The sequence below is a fragment of the Papio anubis genome, chromosome 19 (assembly GCF_008728515.1).
Source record: "Papio anubis isolate 15944 chromosome 19, Panubis1.0, whole genome shotgun sequence".
NCBI classification, from domain to species: Eukaryota; Metazoa; Chordata; class Mammalia; order Primates; family Cercopithecidae; genus Papio; species Papio anubis.
This window is the reverse complement of record NC_044994.1, coordinates 34,115,909-34,133,438: the sequence shown is the minus strand read 5'-3', so window position 1 is coordinate 34,133,438 and position 17,530 is coordinate 34,115,909. Positions and strand designations below refer to the sequence as shown.

Below are 17,530 nucleotides of genomic sequence, written 5' to 3'. Positions count from 1 at the left end.
GAGAATGGGCATCCCTGTGTTGTTCCAGTTCTCAAAGAGAATGCTTTCAGTTTTTGCCCATTCAGTATGATATTGGCTGTGGGTTTGTCATAAATGGCTCTTATTATTTTGAGGGATGTTCCTCCAATGCCTAGTTTCTTGAGGGTTTTTATCATGAAGGGATGTTGGATTTAATGAAAAGCTTTTTCTGTGTTAATTGGGATGATCATAGGGTCATATAGTTTGAATTTTTGTTCCTGCCCAAATCTGATGTTGAATTGTAATCCTCAATGTTGAAGGTGGGGTCGGATGGGAGGTGATTAGATCATGAGGGCAGATTTCCTTGTTTAGTGCTGTTCTCATGATAGAGTTCTCATGAGATCTGGTTGTTTAAATGTACAGCACTTCCCCCCACCCCCTCCGCCTCTCTTTCTCCTCTTCCAGCCATGTAATATGTGGCTACTTCCCCTTCACCTTCCACCATAATTGAAAGTTTCCTGAGGCCTCGCCAGCCATGCTTGCTGTACACCCTATGAAACCATAAAATCATGAACAAATTAAACCTCTTTTCCTCATAAATTACCCAGTCTCAACTAGTTCTTTTTTTTTTTTCTTTGACAGAGCCTTGCTCGGTTACCCTGGCTGGGGTACAGTGGTGCAATCTTGACTCACTTCAACCTCTGCCTCCCGAGTTTCAGCGATTCTCCTGCCTCAGCCTCTTGAGTAGCTGGGATTACAGGCATGCACCACCACTCCTGGCTAATTTTTGCATTTTTAGTAAATACGGGGTTTCACCATGTTGGCCAGGCTGGTCTCTAACTCCTAACCTCAGGTGATCCACCCACATCAGCCTCCCAGAGTGTTAGGATTACAGGCATGAGACAGCGCAACCGGCCTCAGGTAGCTCTTTACAGCAGTGCAAGAACAGACTAATACATATTGTTTATGTTTTTAATTTAGGTTATGTGATGAATCACATTTGTTGATTTGCATATGTTGAACCAATCTTACATCTCAATAATTAAGCCTACTTAATCATGGTGAATCAACTTTTTGATGTGCTGCTGGATTCACTTTGCTAGTATTTTGTTGAGGATTTTTGCATTTATGTTTATCAAGTCTGTTGACCTGTAGGTTTCTTTTCTGTTTTCATGTGTCTTTGCCAGATTTTGGTATCAGGGTGATGCTGACTTCATAGAATGAAGTAGAGAAGAGTCTTTTGTCCTCAATTTTTTGGAATAGTTTCATTAGAATCGGTACCAGCTCTTCTTTGTATGTCTGGTAGAATTCAGCTGTGAATTCATCTGGTTCAGGGCTTTTGTTTGTTTATTTTGGTAGGTTTCTTATTACAGATTCAATTTTGCAACTCAATATTGGTCCATTCAGGGTTTCAATTTCTTCCTAATTTAATCTTCAGAGATTATGTATTTCCAGGAATTTATTCATTTCCTATAGATTTTCTAGTTTGGGTGCACAAAAGTGTTCATCGTAGTCTCTGGAGAATTATTTGTACTTTTGTGGGATTGGTTGTAATGTCATCTTTGTCATTTCTGACTGTGCTTATTTAGATCTTCTCTCTCTCTTTTTTTTTTTCCTGTTAATCTAGTTGGTGGTCTACTGACCTTGTTTATCCTTTCCAGAAACCAACTTTTGGTTTTGTTGATTATTTGTATGGATTTTGGGTTCTCAGTTTCATTCAGTTCTGCTCTAATTTAGTTATTTATTTTCTTCTGTGTGTTTTGGGGTTAGTTTGGTCTTGTTTTTCTAGTTCCTCTAGGTGTCAAGTTAGATTGCTAATTTGAGATCTTTCTAACTATTTGAGATAGGCATTTATTGCTATAAACTTTCCTTTTAAGACTGTTTTTTGCTGCATCCCAGAGGTTTTGGTATGTTGTGTCTCTGTTTTTATTTATTTCAAATAATTTTTTGTTTTCTTTCTTAATTTCATTGTTTATCCAAGAGTCATTCAAGAGCAAGTACTTTAATTTTTATGTAATTCTGTTGTTTTGAGAGATCTTCTTGGTTTTGATTTCTATAAGTCCAGAATTTGTTAGTTTTCTGCTTCAATGATCTGTCTAATGCTACCAGTGGGGTATGGAAGTCCCTCACAATTATTAATAATATACATGTCTAAGTCTTTTCATAGGTTTTGAAGTACTTGTTTTATGAATCTGGATGCTCCAATGTTGGGCGTATATATATTTAGGATAGTTTAGTCTTTTTGTTTAATTGAAACCTTTATCATTATGTAACACCCTTCTTTGTCTTTCTTCACTATTACAGGTTTAATGTCTGTTTTATCCAATGTAAGTATAGTGACCTCTGTTCTTTTCTATTTTCCATTTGTGTGACAGATTTTTCTCCAGCCATTTACTTTGAGCCTATGGTTGTTACGTGTGAGATGGATCTCTTGGAAACAGTAGATGGATGGGCTTTGTTTTTAATCTGACTTGCCACTCTGCCTTTTAAGTGGGGCATTTAGACCATTTACATTCATGGTTAATATTGATATATTAGGTTTTGATCCTATTGTGAAGTTGTTAGCTGGTTGCTTTTTATTTTCTATTGGGTGGTTGCTTTATAAGGTCTGTGGGCTATGCATTTAAGGGTGTTTTTGTGGTAGCAGGTATCATTCTTTCATTTCTATTTTTAGAACTCCCTAAAGAATCTCATGTAAGGTTGTTCTAGTGGTAATGAATTCCATTAGCACTTGCTTGTCTGCATGAACTTTTATTTCTCCTTTGCTTATGAATCCTAGTTTGGCAGGCTATGAAATTCTTATTTGGAGTTTAAGAATTCTGAAAATGGCCCCCAATCTCTCCTGGCTTCTAAGGTTTCTTTTGGGGAATCCACTGTTAGCCTGATGAGGTTCCCTTTGTATGTGGTCTGACTTTTTTCTCTAGCTGTCTTTAAGATTTTTTTCTTTAATGTTAGCCTTGGACAGTCTGACAACTATATGCCTCAACAATGTTCATTTTGTATGCCATCTCACATATTTAGTCTGGATTTCTCATATCTGGATATCTACCTCTGAATTATTCCTTCAAATATGTATTTCAGGTTGTTTCCCTTTTCTCCGTTTCTCTCAGGAATGTCAATAATTTGTAGGTTTGGTCACTTTACATGATCCTATATTTCTCAAAGACTTTATTTTTCAAAATTATTTTTCCTTTATTTTTGTCTGTCTGGGTTACTTCAAAAGACTGGTCTTCAAGTTCTCAAATTCTTTCTTCTTCTTTGTCCAGTCTATTAATAAAGCTTTCAATTCTATCTTAAAATTCCTTGAGCTTTTCAGTTCCAGAAGCTCTGATTAAGTTTTTTGAAGATATTTATCTCTTCATTTCCTGGATTGCTTTAGAAGTTTCTTTGTGCTGATTTTCAACCTTGTTGTTGATCTCATTAAGCTTCTTTCCAACCCATGCTTTGCATTCTTTATCTGTTATGTCTGAGTTTCTGCTTTGGTTGTGGATTATTGCTAGAGAACTAGCGTGATCCTTTGGTGATGTCACTACATTAAAATTTTTCACAGTTCCAGAATTTTTGTGCTAGTTCCTTCTCATCTGGGGATGCTGGCATTTCTGATTTTTGTAATTATTTTTGTGCAGGTAGGATTTTTTTCTTTTTCTTTCTTTCCCTATAATATTATTTTTTTCTTATTTCCTTTTCCCATTCCCCCCTCCCTACAGAGGATATGACTTTAGAGCAAGGATCCCCAACCCCTGTCCCAAATACTGGTCCCGGCCATGATCTGTTAGGAACCAGGTGGAAAAGCAGGAAGTGAGCTGCTAGGTCGCAGACATTACTGCCTGAGCTCCACCACCTGCAGATCAGCAGTGGCATTAGATTCTCATAGGAGCACAAACCCTATTGTGAACTGTGCACGCGAGGGGTTTAGGTTGTGCTCTCCTCATGAGAATCTAACTAATGCCAGATGATCTGAGGTAGAGCAGTTTCACCCCAAAACCATCTCCCCTCCCTTGCCACCATCCTTGGAAAAATTTTCTTCCACCAGTCCCTGGTGCCAAAAAGGTTGGGGACTGCTGCATTAGAGAATGCTGGGTGGGTCTTTTGCTTTGCTTCCATAGCCCTATGAATGTCTTTCAGCAGTTTTATATTGGGCTGTGCAGTTGGACCTACAAGCCAGAAGATGAAGCTTGTGGGTAAGAGTCAAATGTTGCCAAAGCAGCTGGGTATCTACTTAATCCTTGTTTACTGGCAGAAGCTCTCTGTTATCTCAGGGAATGGGCTGATTCATGAGGTGCACTGTGGTCAGAGCTCCCTCTTCAGCCCTAGAGGGGTAGGGCACAAGATGGTCAGGGCTGGACCAGACAGGTCTGTCTTCCAGTCCACCAATGGCAGGCACAAGCACCAGCACCAAGGGAGAGTCCAGCAGGTAGTCGCCAAGTGCCCAGAGGTGTGCTTAGATGTGAAGCTGGGAGGCCTCCTTTGCCCCAAGTTCTCTGCACAGGAACGGGGGTCAGCCTAAACCCCTGATCTAGGAAAGTAGGTACTCTAAGTGCTTGAAAATCTGTTGTGCATGGAGTGTAGAGGGCTCCCTCCCCCAACCCCGCACCAGCATCACTGCAAAGAAAATGTGGGGCTGCTCAGGCTGCTGTTTCAGGCGACCAGTGCTCCAAATGCCTGGAGATCTGCCTGGGCATAGAGTGGAAAGGGCCCCCCTGCTGCAAGATCTCTGAACAGTATGGGTGAGGTGACTTAGGCTGCTGAACCAGGCAAGCAGATGGTCTGAATGCCTGGGGATCTCCCTGGGTATAAAGCAGAGAGGGTCCTCTTGCACCAGAATCTCTGCAAAGGAAGGGGGCAGTTTAGGTTACTGATCCAGGTGAGTGCATGCTCCAAATGCCTAGATATCTGCCACAGAATGAAGTGGAGACAGCCTCACTGTACCATGATCTATGCACAGGACGAGTGAGGAAGCACATGCTACTGATCTGGGTGAGGGGGTAACCTGGATACCTGGACATATGCCTAGTTGTGGAGCAGAGAGGAGACCACTGCACTGCGTTAGGGTAGCAGGCTGGGGCACCCAGCAATGGCACACACAGACCAGTTCCATGATGCCAAGCTGGTCCTGGCTGCAAGTCTCATTGTCCAGGAGAAAATGCAGCTGTAGCAGCTCTCCTCCCACCCCAGGCCTGCAACAGGGGAGGGCACAATTCCACTGCCTACTGTGAGATACGTTCCACAGTTCTGACTGTGGAGGTGCCTACCCAGCTGCAGAGAAGGTGCCCCAATCTCTGACCTAAGACTAAAATTCATGCATGGCCATGCTGCCAGGTCACCAAAGAATGGCTGATTTTGTATGTGCCCAGATTTAAAACACTTTCCTGCTCTTGTTTCCAGACTTGGGAACATGCCTGCAATTTTTCCCAGTGTCTTTCTCCTACAACTTTTCCAAGGCTGTTTCCAAGTTAGTTTCAGGGCTTGGCAGAAACATAATGGTATCCCTTGACCTAAGTTGCTTAGATCCCCAGTGGAAAGCTGAATCATAAAAGAGGCTCTCTAACTCTCACATACTGAGATTTTGCTCACTTTTCTCAGCCAGATAGCATCACTGGGGCTGTTTGCCTGCATTCTCCTCCCCAGGATCTGGGGTGTCCTTCAGAATTCCAGTGGATTCCCATTTTCCTTCTTTAATCAAATCTCGCAAAGTTTATCTTTGCACACTGTCTTGCTATTTCCAAGTGGCTGGGGCATATTAAAAGTCTCTAATTCATCATTTTGGGGGAAAAATTTATTTCATATAGAAATTCTGTTATTAAGCAATTTTCTGCTGTTTATGCTTCAGCATACATGGAAAAGATCATCATTACAGTGATTAAGCATGGAAGGCTGACCATTAAGCCTAGCCCTGAATTGGACCAATGAGAAGACTGAGGCCCAGAGAAGACAGACACCTGTCCTACATTATGCAGTATTAGCGGTTGTTATGGTTTGAAATGGACGTGCCCTTCCAAAGACTCATATGATAGAAACTTAATCTCCAAGTCAATAATATTAAAAGGTAGGGCCCTTAGAAGGTGATTAAGTCATGAGGCCTCTATCCTCATGAATGCATTAGTGCCTTTATAAAATGGTTCAAGGGAACTAGCTAGCTCCTTTTTCTGCCTTCTGCCATGTGAGGATACAACAACAAGGCGCCATATTGGAAGCAAAGAGCAGCCCTCACCGTATACTGAATCCACTGGCAATATGATCTTTGACTTTTTAGTCTCCATAACTGTGAGGAATACATTTCTGTTATTTATAAATTTCCCAGTCTCAGATATTTTGTTACAGCAACACAAAGTGGGGAGGACAGTGGTAGATAAAGGAAAATAGCCCCATTCTTGTGACTCTAAGACTCCTCTTGTGACTCCAGAATTATACTCTAGAAACTATCAGTAATCCTCAAAAGAGACCAGGATACACAGCAAGGATCTGCACCTGACAGAAGTGACAGAAGCTCTCAGTTTATGGCTCTTCTACTCTCTCATAGGGAGAAGTACAAATCCTTCATCCATCAGGCACACATTCCATGACAAATATTCACTGAACCCTGCTCAGATCAAACATTCACTGACAAATGTTCACTGAACCCTGCTATAAAAGAGCCCCAGTGCTAGATGCTGGAAATACAGAACAAATAAATCCCAGGCCTGTGATAGGTCTAAAATGAGTCCTTGTCAAGGTGAGCAACACTTTGCTAAAGTGAACAGCAAATCCGCAAGCATGGACCCACTGGCTAGAGGAATTGGAAATTCCCCTTGCTGTTAAGTCTGAAATGCTATCCATGGCATTGTCCCATCTCATGTGCTTCTTGGGGTCAAAACATTGATTTGAAATTCAGTCTCCCTTGGAGAAGGTCTTTTAAACCCCACCTTGTAAGTTGTCTCTAGGAATTTGATCTTTCCCACAAATCTACAGCTACTGACTTAGGGCCCTGCTCAAAACCAGACCGACAACCTGACATGGGTTTGACTTCCAGCATCCCTACTGGTCAAAGACACTCACTGTTGTATTTTACCCCATCAGAATATCTTGGATTCTGCTTGAATTAAATCTCAATTTGCCACATATTTGTATCCAAGCATTTGCACTATAGGCCACGTATTTAGGGATTAACTTGGTCAATTCTCCCAGTCCTAATACTGCCTGATCCAAAGTATTCTCTTTTACATGCTCTATGCTGCAGTCTCAGAAATGCCTTAGAGCAAGATCACCTGAGACAGAACAAAAACAACAGGTAAAATGAGATAAGGATTCCCTGGATACTGGTTGCAAAGTACCAGGAAGTAGAACAGGATGGGCAGATACTACACAAAGTGGAGCCCCTGAGAAAAGCAGAACCCAGATATATGGTTGTTTAGATACTGCTTCATTTTACTCAAAGCTTATTCAATCTGGACTCTGCTATTCCAATTAAATTGTTTGGGTCATTTATATGCAAGTGTGGACCTGTTGTGAGTATTCTCCACCTACAGCCACCAGGTTTATTTGTGTTCCAACCTATCACTAGGGTTCTCATAACAGGAAGAAAAGTAAAACAGAAATAAAGTACCCAGAACCATCAAGGTGGAGCTCCTCCTTCCTCTAATGAGCCACTGGCAGCCAAACAAATGATGCTTTGTGATAATGCACACATATTGCCGTAGCCATGGAAACACACTTAGCAACAAAGAAACCTTGACCTTTCCCCATCTGTTCAGAATCTTCACAATGACACATTAATTTCAGCATATGAAAACAAAAAAGAAGGGCATAAATGTTATATTTTATAGATATAATTCTCAAGCAGCACCAAGCTCAGTGTGGATAAAACTCATAGATGAGGATGGAATGATGCAGTAAGCTTTAGTCCAATACTGCAGCGTGGAACCTGGATGCTATTTGACTAGCATGAGCTATCTGATTCAGATATGTTCTTCTGCTTACCAAGAGATTCCTGGGAAGTCTCCAAAACTGGGAAGAGATAGACTGTGATAAGAACAAACACCAGCCAATATAAATACTCCCAAGAGATGATAAAAAAGATCTAGAATAACTAAAATTCTGTGAGAGCAAAAGCTTTCTTTCCATGCAGTTATTGTTAGCAGCCTAAGGCTGAAGACAATGGAGACAGATTCAGTACAATTCTATTCAATCCAATACACTTTTAAGGAGCCTGTCCCTGTTTCCATGGATAGCTGAGAATGAAGTATAGAGGAAATACACAACATAGGTTCTGTCTCTAAAATAGTACACTGTTTGTAAATATAGAGATAGTAACTCACTTAAATCAACTGCACAAACCTCATGAAAAGCGAGATAATCGTTGCAGAAGTAATACGTGAAGGCCCCTGAATGAGGTGTCACTTGAGCTAAACTTGAATATATCAGGACTTAAAAAAAATTAACTGTCATGTGAGTAGACAGATGAGTCAAAGATGTACTTAGTCCTTTAATGAAGGAATCAGCATTATGACAAAGCTGATGTGATGAAGGATGTGAGAAAATGATATATGTTAGTGGGGAAAAAAATAAGATTGCAAACATAGATTGAAAACTGGCAATGTCTTCTCAGGCAATAAAACCACAGTATTTGGAGGTATCTTTTTTACCCAATAAAAATTATTTGCAATATATCAATCTTCTATAATCCAGCATCAAACTTTGCAGAACGTGAGCCCTAATCAAATAAATAATAAGCCAAACAAAGTTACCTTCCTCAAGAGATTTGTTGGGTGGATTTGTTGTAAAATCCTCTAGGATGACATTGAAAGGGCATACAGAATGATTCTCCCTTTTTTTTTAAACTTTGGATAATTTTCCTGGACAATGGTAGAACATAGGCAGAGAACAAACATGAAAACAAAAATCAATAAAACAAAAGAAAGAGTTAGAATGGAAAGGTCATTATTCAGTCCTTCACTTAGGTACATTAATTAGGAGAAAAACAACACTCTTAGCTGTAGACTGAATGGAGAAAATAGGATTCAGTTTCAATCTGAGAAATACAGTATTGAGTATATAATCTTTTACACAATCAGAAATATGTTGAGAATCATTTGTTTTCATTACTAAAAATTATTGTGGGTAGGTTACTAGCAGACTAACAATGTGGTAGAAAATCACTTTTGAGATTTACTGAACCCATTGAAAAAAATAAAGAGCTACATATGAAAAGAAATTTGATTTATTTGGTGCTATTTACCTGAGAAAAATCTAAAATGGACAGCACTTGCTGTTTTTAATTAAGAACTAATGTATTCAATACAACCAATATATACTGAAAATATATATTACTCTTATATTCATGCTTATGCCAACTGGAATGAAAGAAGGAGGAAATGTAGGAAAAGGCAAAGAAGTGAAAGACAGGAAAGAAAACTATGAGTAGATTATCAGACAGGAATCAAAGGAACAAAAATGAAGAGTAGGAGAAACCAGGAAAAGGAGTGGCTGAGACAGGAGGAATCAGAAAACATCACAAACTATCAAGAAAGAGGGACAAGGAAGAAGCAACATATAGAGATTTTAAAAGAGATGAGCCAACAATGAGATACCACTACAGAGCTGTTAGAATAGCCAAAATCCAGAATACTGACAACACCAAATGCTGGGGAGAATGTGGGGCAACAGGAACTCTTACTCACTGTTGGTAGAAATGCAAAATGGTACAGTCACTTTGGAGGACATTTTGTGGCAGTTTCTTATGAAATGAACCTTGCCATACGTTTTAAGCAGTTTTGGGCTGCTGTAACAGAATACCACAGACTGGTGGCTTGGACAACAAACATACGTTTCTCAAAGTTCTGGAGGCTGGAATTACATGATCAGGGTGCCTGCATGCTTGGGTTCCTGGTGGGAGCCCTCCTCCTCATTCGCAGACCTTTGCCTTTTTAAAGTACTCTCACATGGCAGAGAGAGAGAGATCATTTCTGATGTATGCCATCTGCATGAGGATGCTCCCTCATGATCTAATTACCTCCTCAAAACCCCACCTTCAAAAACCATCACACAAATTAGTGCTTCAACACATGAATTGAATTTTTTGTTCTGTGGACAAACTTTCCGTCTATAGTACCATATGATCCTGCAATTGTGCTCCTTCATATTCACCCAAAGGAGTTGAAAACATATGTCTACCAAAAAAACCTGCACAGGAATATTTATAGCAGCCTTATTCAAAACTGCCAAAACTTGGAAGTGACAAAGATGTCCTTTCTGTAGGGGACTGAATAAACTGTGGTACATCCAGACAGTAGAATATTATTTAGCACTAAAAAGAAATGAGCTAACTTCATACTTAATAGGCAAAAGCTGGAAGCATTCCCTTTGAAAACTGGCACAACACAAGTCTGCCCTTTCTCACCACTCTTATTCTACATAGTATTGGAAGTCCTGAACAGAAAGAAATAAAGTGCATCCAAATAGGAAGAGAGAAAGTCAAACTGTCCCTGTTTGCTGATGACATGATTATTTATCTAAAAAACCCCACAGTCTCAGCCCAAAGCTCCTTTAGCTGATAAACAACTTTAGTAAAGTTCTCACTTTTAAGTAGCTACTAAATGATGAGAACACATGGACACAAAGAAGGAACAACACACACTGGTGCCTACTTGAAGGTAGAGGATGGGAAGAGGAAGAGAATCACAAAAAAAGTAACTAGTACCTGGGTGAGAAAAATAATTTTACAACAAACTTCCATAACACAAGTTTATCTATATAACAAACCTGCACATGGACCCCTGAAACTAAAGTACAAGTTAAATAAAATAAAAACAAACGGGCTATCAAGCTGTGGAAAGACATGGAAGAAAGTTAAATGCATATTACTAAGTAAAAGAAGCAATCTAAAAAGGCTACTTACCATATGATTCCAACTATATGACATTCTGGAAAAAAAAAATGAAACTATAGAGAGAATAAAAAGATCAGTGACTGCCAGAGTTTGGGGGTAGCAGAGATGAACAGGTGGACCACAGAGGCTTTTTAGAGTATTGAAACTATTTTGTGTAATACTATAGTGGTGGATATGGAGTCATCATATATTTGTCTTGAAGGGTGGCAGGATATATCGTCTTAAAATATGCCACTTAGAGTTATTTTAAACTAAAGACACCTGAATAACAGTAGACACAGGAAGTTCACTCTGCCCTCCCTGTATCAGGAGAAAAAAACATCCTTATCACTAGAGATAGGAGCAAATTCTTATGTGAAGGATGCCCTTCTTGCAGCAAAAAAATAAATAAATAATAAAAAGCAGCAGCAGCATGCTTGTCTCCAGAGACGGGAAGTCAAGACTGAAAAAAATAATCTGTACAAATAGACTTTGTTAAAATAACTCTTTTCTTCCTTTGGCCTCCCCATATATTTCAGTCACTGTTCCACAGTCGCCACTGTGTCCAAACTACTATGTAAGCATTGCAGTTTTGCCACGTCTTTAGGGCTTCATTTTTCTTTGGGGGCTCCCATGTATGTGTACACATCTGTATGCTTTTCTCCTATTAATATATCATGTCTATTTCATTTTCATACCCAGCCAAAGACCCTAAGAGAGTGGAGGTAAACTATTGCCTCTCTACACTTCAAAGCGATAGAATGTACTACACCAGGAGTGAACCCTCATGTAAACAATGGCCTTTAGTGATAATGATATGTCAGTGTAGGTTCATCAATCGTAACAAACGTACCACTCTGGTGAAGGATGTTGATGTGCAGTTGTGGGATAAGGGCATATAGAAAATCTCCATACCTGCCACTCAATTTTTCTGTGAACCTGAAACTTCTCTAAAAGTTTATTAAGTGGAGGGGAGAGAGAGAGTGAAGGAGAGAAAGATGAGGTTAAAAGAGTGGGTACTAGGAAGGATTAGGCAAAGATAGAATAATTCAGTAGAACTGAAAGTTAAGGCAAGTTGAAATTTCCATTCCCTTGTTGTTCACTTGTTCTGGATTTCTTTGTCACAGTTAGAAGTAATGATCAGGTGACTGGCCTTTATTCAAAGTTGTTCGATTACTTTATTCCTTCAACCTGGAGGGGAGAAACAGTAATCTGGTCCAGCAGAGAATATCACACTGTCTGGACAAACTCAAGCTCAAGTTTGAGACCGATTCCCTGAGGTCACAGTTTTCTGCTCCCCGTGAAACACAGCAGCTGGGATCAGCGTGGCCCATATTCCAGGCTAGCCCAGCTTTCACCTGACGGGAACCTAACGAAGTGTCATGGCTCCAGCTGCCTTCTCATGTGGTGGTTAGTAATGTACCCCATACATCTCAAGGATGTAATAAAGCATATGTTTACCTATGTAACAAACCTGCACATCCAGCACACGTACTTCAGAACTTAAATAATAAAAAAAAAATAAAAATAATAATAATAATAATGAAAAAATAATAAAGTTCAAGTAAGATAACAGATGAACCTGTAGCCAGGAGTTTGGCAACCTCCCATTCTCAGGCAGAGCAGCTGTTGTCAGATTGAACTGGTTAGGGGCTATGCCCTTGTGAATGCAGGACACTGGATGATTCTAAAGCCAGTCAGCCTCTTCTACTCTCCTTCTTCACTGATAGAACCTTCTCCCTGGGCCTACCTTTTATCCTCAGCTCCAAACACAATTGACTCTGCCTTTAAGAGGTTAATACAAGTGACAGAGAAGGTACTGGGAAGTTTTCTGCTTTTAATTTCTGTTTAATGACTTATTGGCAGGGCACTATCACATCGTCTTACTTAACAGTTTTTCCTGCACAATAAACTGTGCTTGGCGCCCACCTCGGCCCACAAACCCTACGATTAAGCAATCGTTTGTCCTCAGGAGCTTGACAGAAACAAGAATCTGAGGCGGGCTGGGAGGAGCCCAGATTTATTAAAGTAATAAATAACCTGAAAGCCCCCACCAAGCTGCCTCCTCCCCCTTCGTATTTACTTCCTTTCTGTGGCTTCTGAGATGGGGGACTTAATTGCTTGGAAAGAGAGTTGCCTAAGAACTCCACAGCACTTGCATCCCAGAAACAATAAAATAAAACTGGGAGGCTCTAGGGCTACAGCTTCATAACAGCTCTGTTGCTGGCTGGGCTGGGTTTCTCCGCAAGCGCTTACTCAGAGCATGTTTCTAGAAGAGCAGCACTCACTCTTGTGCACATAAATGCACTCCGTGAGGTGGAGACGCATCAGGCTGGCCAAAGGGAGGCCCTCTAAGATGAGGTTCTCACTCACTTTGTCATTTGTTTATCTCTTTTTAATTTTTTTAATTATAGTTTTTTTAAGGAAATTATTTGGCAAACATAACTTTAGAGGTAGAAATTCTTGAACATTGCCTTGTACTTAGTATTTTTAAATATCTGTCTTCTCTGTATTCTCATTTGATCACAAATGTTTAGATTATTATCACAAAACATATGTGTGTGGCTCAGGAACAATTTATCTAGCCAGAACTCATCTCTCTAGAATGTTCTCATATCCAAAACATCATATTATCTAAAAAGCATTACATAAGGAAGGTAATTTTCTAGAAGGTCAAAATAGACATTTCATTTATATACATGCCATTGCTCACTTTTTCTCTTTCACACACAAATCTTACAAATATATATATTTTTTGCTTTCCCAGCCAGCCTAGAAAGTAGTAATACTTCTTGGCCCGGCACAGCAGCTCACGCCTGTAATCCCAGCACTTTGGAAGGCCGAGGCAGGCAGATCACGAGGTCAAGAGATCAAGACCATCTGGCCAACATGGCAAAACCCCGTCTCTACTAAAAAATACAAAAAATAGCTGGGCACAGTGGCTCACGCCTGTAATCCCAGAACTTTGGGAGGCCCAGGTGGGCAGATCATGAGGTCAGGAGATCGGGACCATCCTGGCTAACATGGTGAAACCCGGTCTCTACTAAAAAATACAAGTAGTTAGCCGGGCGCGGTGGCGGGCTCCTGTAATCCCAGCTACTCGGGAGGCTGAGGCAGGAGAATCGCTTGAACCCGGGAGGCGGAGCTTGCAGTGAGCTCAGATCGAGCCATTGTACTCCAGCTTGGGCAACAGAGCGAGACTCCGTCTCAAAAAAAAAAAAAAAACCAAAAAACAAAAAATTACCTGGGCATGGAGGGACGCGCCTGTAGTCCCAGCTACTCGGGAGGCCGAGGCAGGAGAATCGCTTGAACCTGGGAGGCGGAGGTTGCAGTGAGCCGCGATCACGCCACTGTGCTCCAGCCTGGCTACTGAGTGAGACTCCGTCTCACACACACAAAAAGAAAGTAGTGATACTTCTTATAGGCTCATTATTACAGCCAGTCCAGTAACTCCTCTTTCTACTTCACTTGTTTGAGTTAAGCTTGTGAAATTTATATAGTATAAACCATTTTAAAGTGAATAATTGAGTAGAACTTCATGCATTCACAATGTTCTGCAACCACCACCATCTAGTTTCGGGACGTTTTCATCACCCTAAAACTCCATACGCATTAAGTAGTCATACCCCATTCCCCCCTTTCCCCACCTCTGGCAACCACCAATTTGCTTTCTGCTCCTATCAATTTATGTAGTCTGTATATTTCACATAAATAGAATCATACCACATGTAACCTTTTGTGTCTGGTTTCTTTTACTTAGATAATCGTTTTCAAGGTTCATTCACTTTGTAGCAGGTCAGTGTTTCATTCTCTTTTATAGTTAAATAATATTCCATTATATGGATATACCACATGTTATTTATCCATTTGTTTATTGATGAACATGGGTTGTATTGTGAGTAGTGCAGACATAAATATTTCTGTATAATATTTATTAGAATATCTGCTTGCAATTCTTTTCAATATACCCATGGGTGAAATTCCTGAGTCACCTGGTGTTTTTATGCTTTACTTTTTCAGAAACTGCCAAACTGTGTTTCACAGTGGCTGAATCATTTTGCTTTCCCACCAGTAATGTACAAGGGTTTGAGTTTCTTCAATTTCTGCAATTTTATTTCACTTACAATTCCTACAAATATATTTATCTACTTTCCCTGTCCCTAGTCTAGAAAGTAGTTGTACTCTTTTCAGGCTCCGTATTAGGTGCCTGTCACTTTTTTTTTTTTTTTTTTTTTTTACTTACCTTATACAAGTCAAGCTTGTTCCCAGAAATGCATGTGCCTACTTACAGCAAGCAGTTCACAGAATTGCCCAAAAGCTGAAAATTACCATTCAAACTTAGGCAAAGTTGTTGTGAAGAAACCTTAATTTTTCAAGTGCCAAGTTCTAAAAAGATATTTTCAGGTATGAAAGCTCCCCCCAATTTTTGTTTTGTTTTGTTTTTTTGTTTTTGTTTGAGATGGAGTCTTGCTACGTTGCCCAGGCTGGAGTGCAGTGGCACGATCTCGGCTCACTGCAAGCTCAGCCTCCCAGATTCACGCCATTCTCCTGCCTCAGCCTCCTGAGTAGCTGGGACTACAGGCGCCCGCCACCATGCCTGGCTAATTTTTTGTGTTTTTAATAGAGTCTGGGTTTCACCGTGTTAGCTAGGATGGTCTAGATCTCCTGATCTCTTGATCCACCCACCTCAGCCTCCCAAAGTGCTGGGATTACAGGCATGAGCCACTGCGCTGGGCCCCAAAATTTTTATGTACCTATTCCAACCTGGACTGCAGAGACAGGCTTATTCAGGGCTATTATTGTCAGGTCTTCTGCTGTGGGGGGTGTATATATATATATATATTTTTTTTTTTTAACATGAAAGATGTGTTCCACCAAAATAAAAAATTAAACCAAGTAAGAAGAAAGCATGATATCTGAGAAATAGGGACTCTACACTTGCTAAACATCAAAGAGGTTTCCAAAATGATAGCAGAAAGTCTCAGGATGAGGGCTGGAAATAATTTCCTAGAAAACAACAAGCCAAAATAAAAGGAAAATGGAAGTTTCCAGGTAGGATGACTGCAGAAAAAAAAAAAAAAAATTGTTAGATTACCTTCTATAGTTAACTTAATGAAAAGTTGTACTGAAGACTATTGAAATGAGAGAAAAAAAAAATTTAATACAAAGAAAACTAACCAGATTAAAAATCAAGGAAGTTACTAATTAATCACTTAAGGTATACAAGAATATGAAAAGGAACAACCAAAGTGCACTATAGACATAAGGATGCAAATGCAATGATTAACAAAAATGTATAATATAATACTATATCAGAAGTATAGGGAGAGGAAGCATAAGAGAGTTTTATGATCAAGTACTATTAAAAAATACATAATAGAGTATATCTAAAATTAATGAAATAGAAGATTGCCATGTACATGAATGTGTTCAGTTATTTATTAATATAAAAATTACTCCAAAATTCAACAGTTTAGTACAATAGTCATCATTTTATTATTATCTCACCTGTATGGAAGTGGTTCTGCCAATTAGCCAGGACCTCAACTGGGATGGTTGGCTGAAGCACCTACAAGTGACTTCTCTACACTGCGTGAATTACTGTATAGTATAGCAGCTTCAGACCTCTTACATGATAGCTCAGGACTCTGAAGGCAATTGCCCCAGGAGGCTCATGTGGAAGCTGAACCATTTTTTATGGTTCCTAGTTACTGAAGTCACCAAGTGTCACTTCACCATAATCACAGGCCCACCTTGATTCAGGGAGAAGAAACAGACACCACACCTCAGTGGGAGGAGCATCAGTGTTACATTGCAAAAGAGCACATGAGATGGAGATCTTATTGAAAAATATAGTTTTCCACACTTATTATTTAGAAAGAAAATATTAGAGCACGAAAAGAGAGTCTAAGAGTCATGTTTGCTTCTGGTGAGAAAAATTGGGGGCAGATTTTGAAACTGTTTTACTTCTTAAAATAGTTGCATATATTACTATGGTGAAATAAATAAATATTTTTTTAAAAAAGAAATAAGCTAGTATTCCTCTCTTAACGGGTACATAAACCTCAGGCACTCCAAGGACGTATTGCTGGTTTATGTCAGAGTTGTCAGAGCAAACATATGTCAGACTTGTGAAAGCTCTGCGTCTCACTTTGCACTCTGCATAGGCATCACAGCTCAAATACCACCAACCCAAAAAGATGACATCAGTTGTTTGGAACAGTCTTCTTATGTGACAGTAAGAACCCTTTATCGCATGACATTTGTATCAACCACAAAATGGCCCAAACTCCTAGTATGTGAGTAACACGGAATCAGGCATACAGGGAGTCAATGATTAAATCTCCTGGCCAATATAAGTCTAGTCGTAAGAACTCTAAGAAGCTATCTCAACAATTTAGTTTTTTGATAATGTCTCAAATAACTTAATTAATTAATTAATATTGAACCTATGAATCCATGAACCAATGGAATTGACACTTAGAGATCGTTTCATTATTCAAAAATTATCTTTGCTGTTTTCTGGGTTTCTTGTTGTTGTTGTTTTTGTTTTTTTCCAAACCATTTGCTCTAATGGGATTACCTGAACAGTGTAAAATGTTAAATGAAGTGGCTGCAGTGGGATTTAGGAGAGTTCTGAGGTCCCTGCTCAAACATCAGGGATCTGGAATCAAAGTCAGTTTAATTAGTAGTTTCTGTCACATTCTGCCAGTGTTTTGTTTTTTTTTT

At 39.7% G+C, this 17,530-nt stretch overlaps 1 long non-coding RNA gene across 4 annotated transcripts in view; it reads right to left on the bottom strand.

The window, feature by feature from the left end:
- The window catches only part of LOC103879693, a 388,108-nt gene that overhangs the window by 327,396 nt on the left and 43,182 nt on the right, over nt 1-17,530 (bottom strand). For 3 of the 4 annotated variants that reach the window (XR_001897354.3, XR_004180057.1, XR_004180056.1), the window contains exon 1: nt 8,682-10,273. The exons of the other annotated variant lie outside the window; for it this stretch is intronic. This is a non-coding gene — a long non-coding RNA (uncharacterized LOC103879693). Of the gene's footprint in view, nt 1-8,681; nt 10,274-17,530 lie in introns of those variants that run through there. 4 annotated transcript variants of the gene reach the window in all.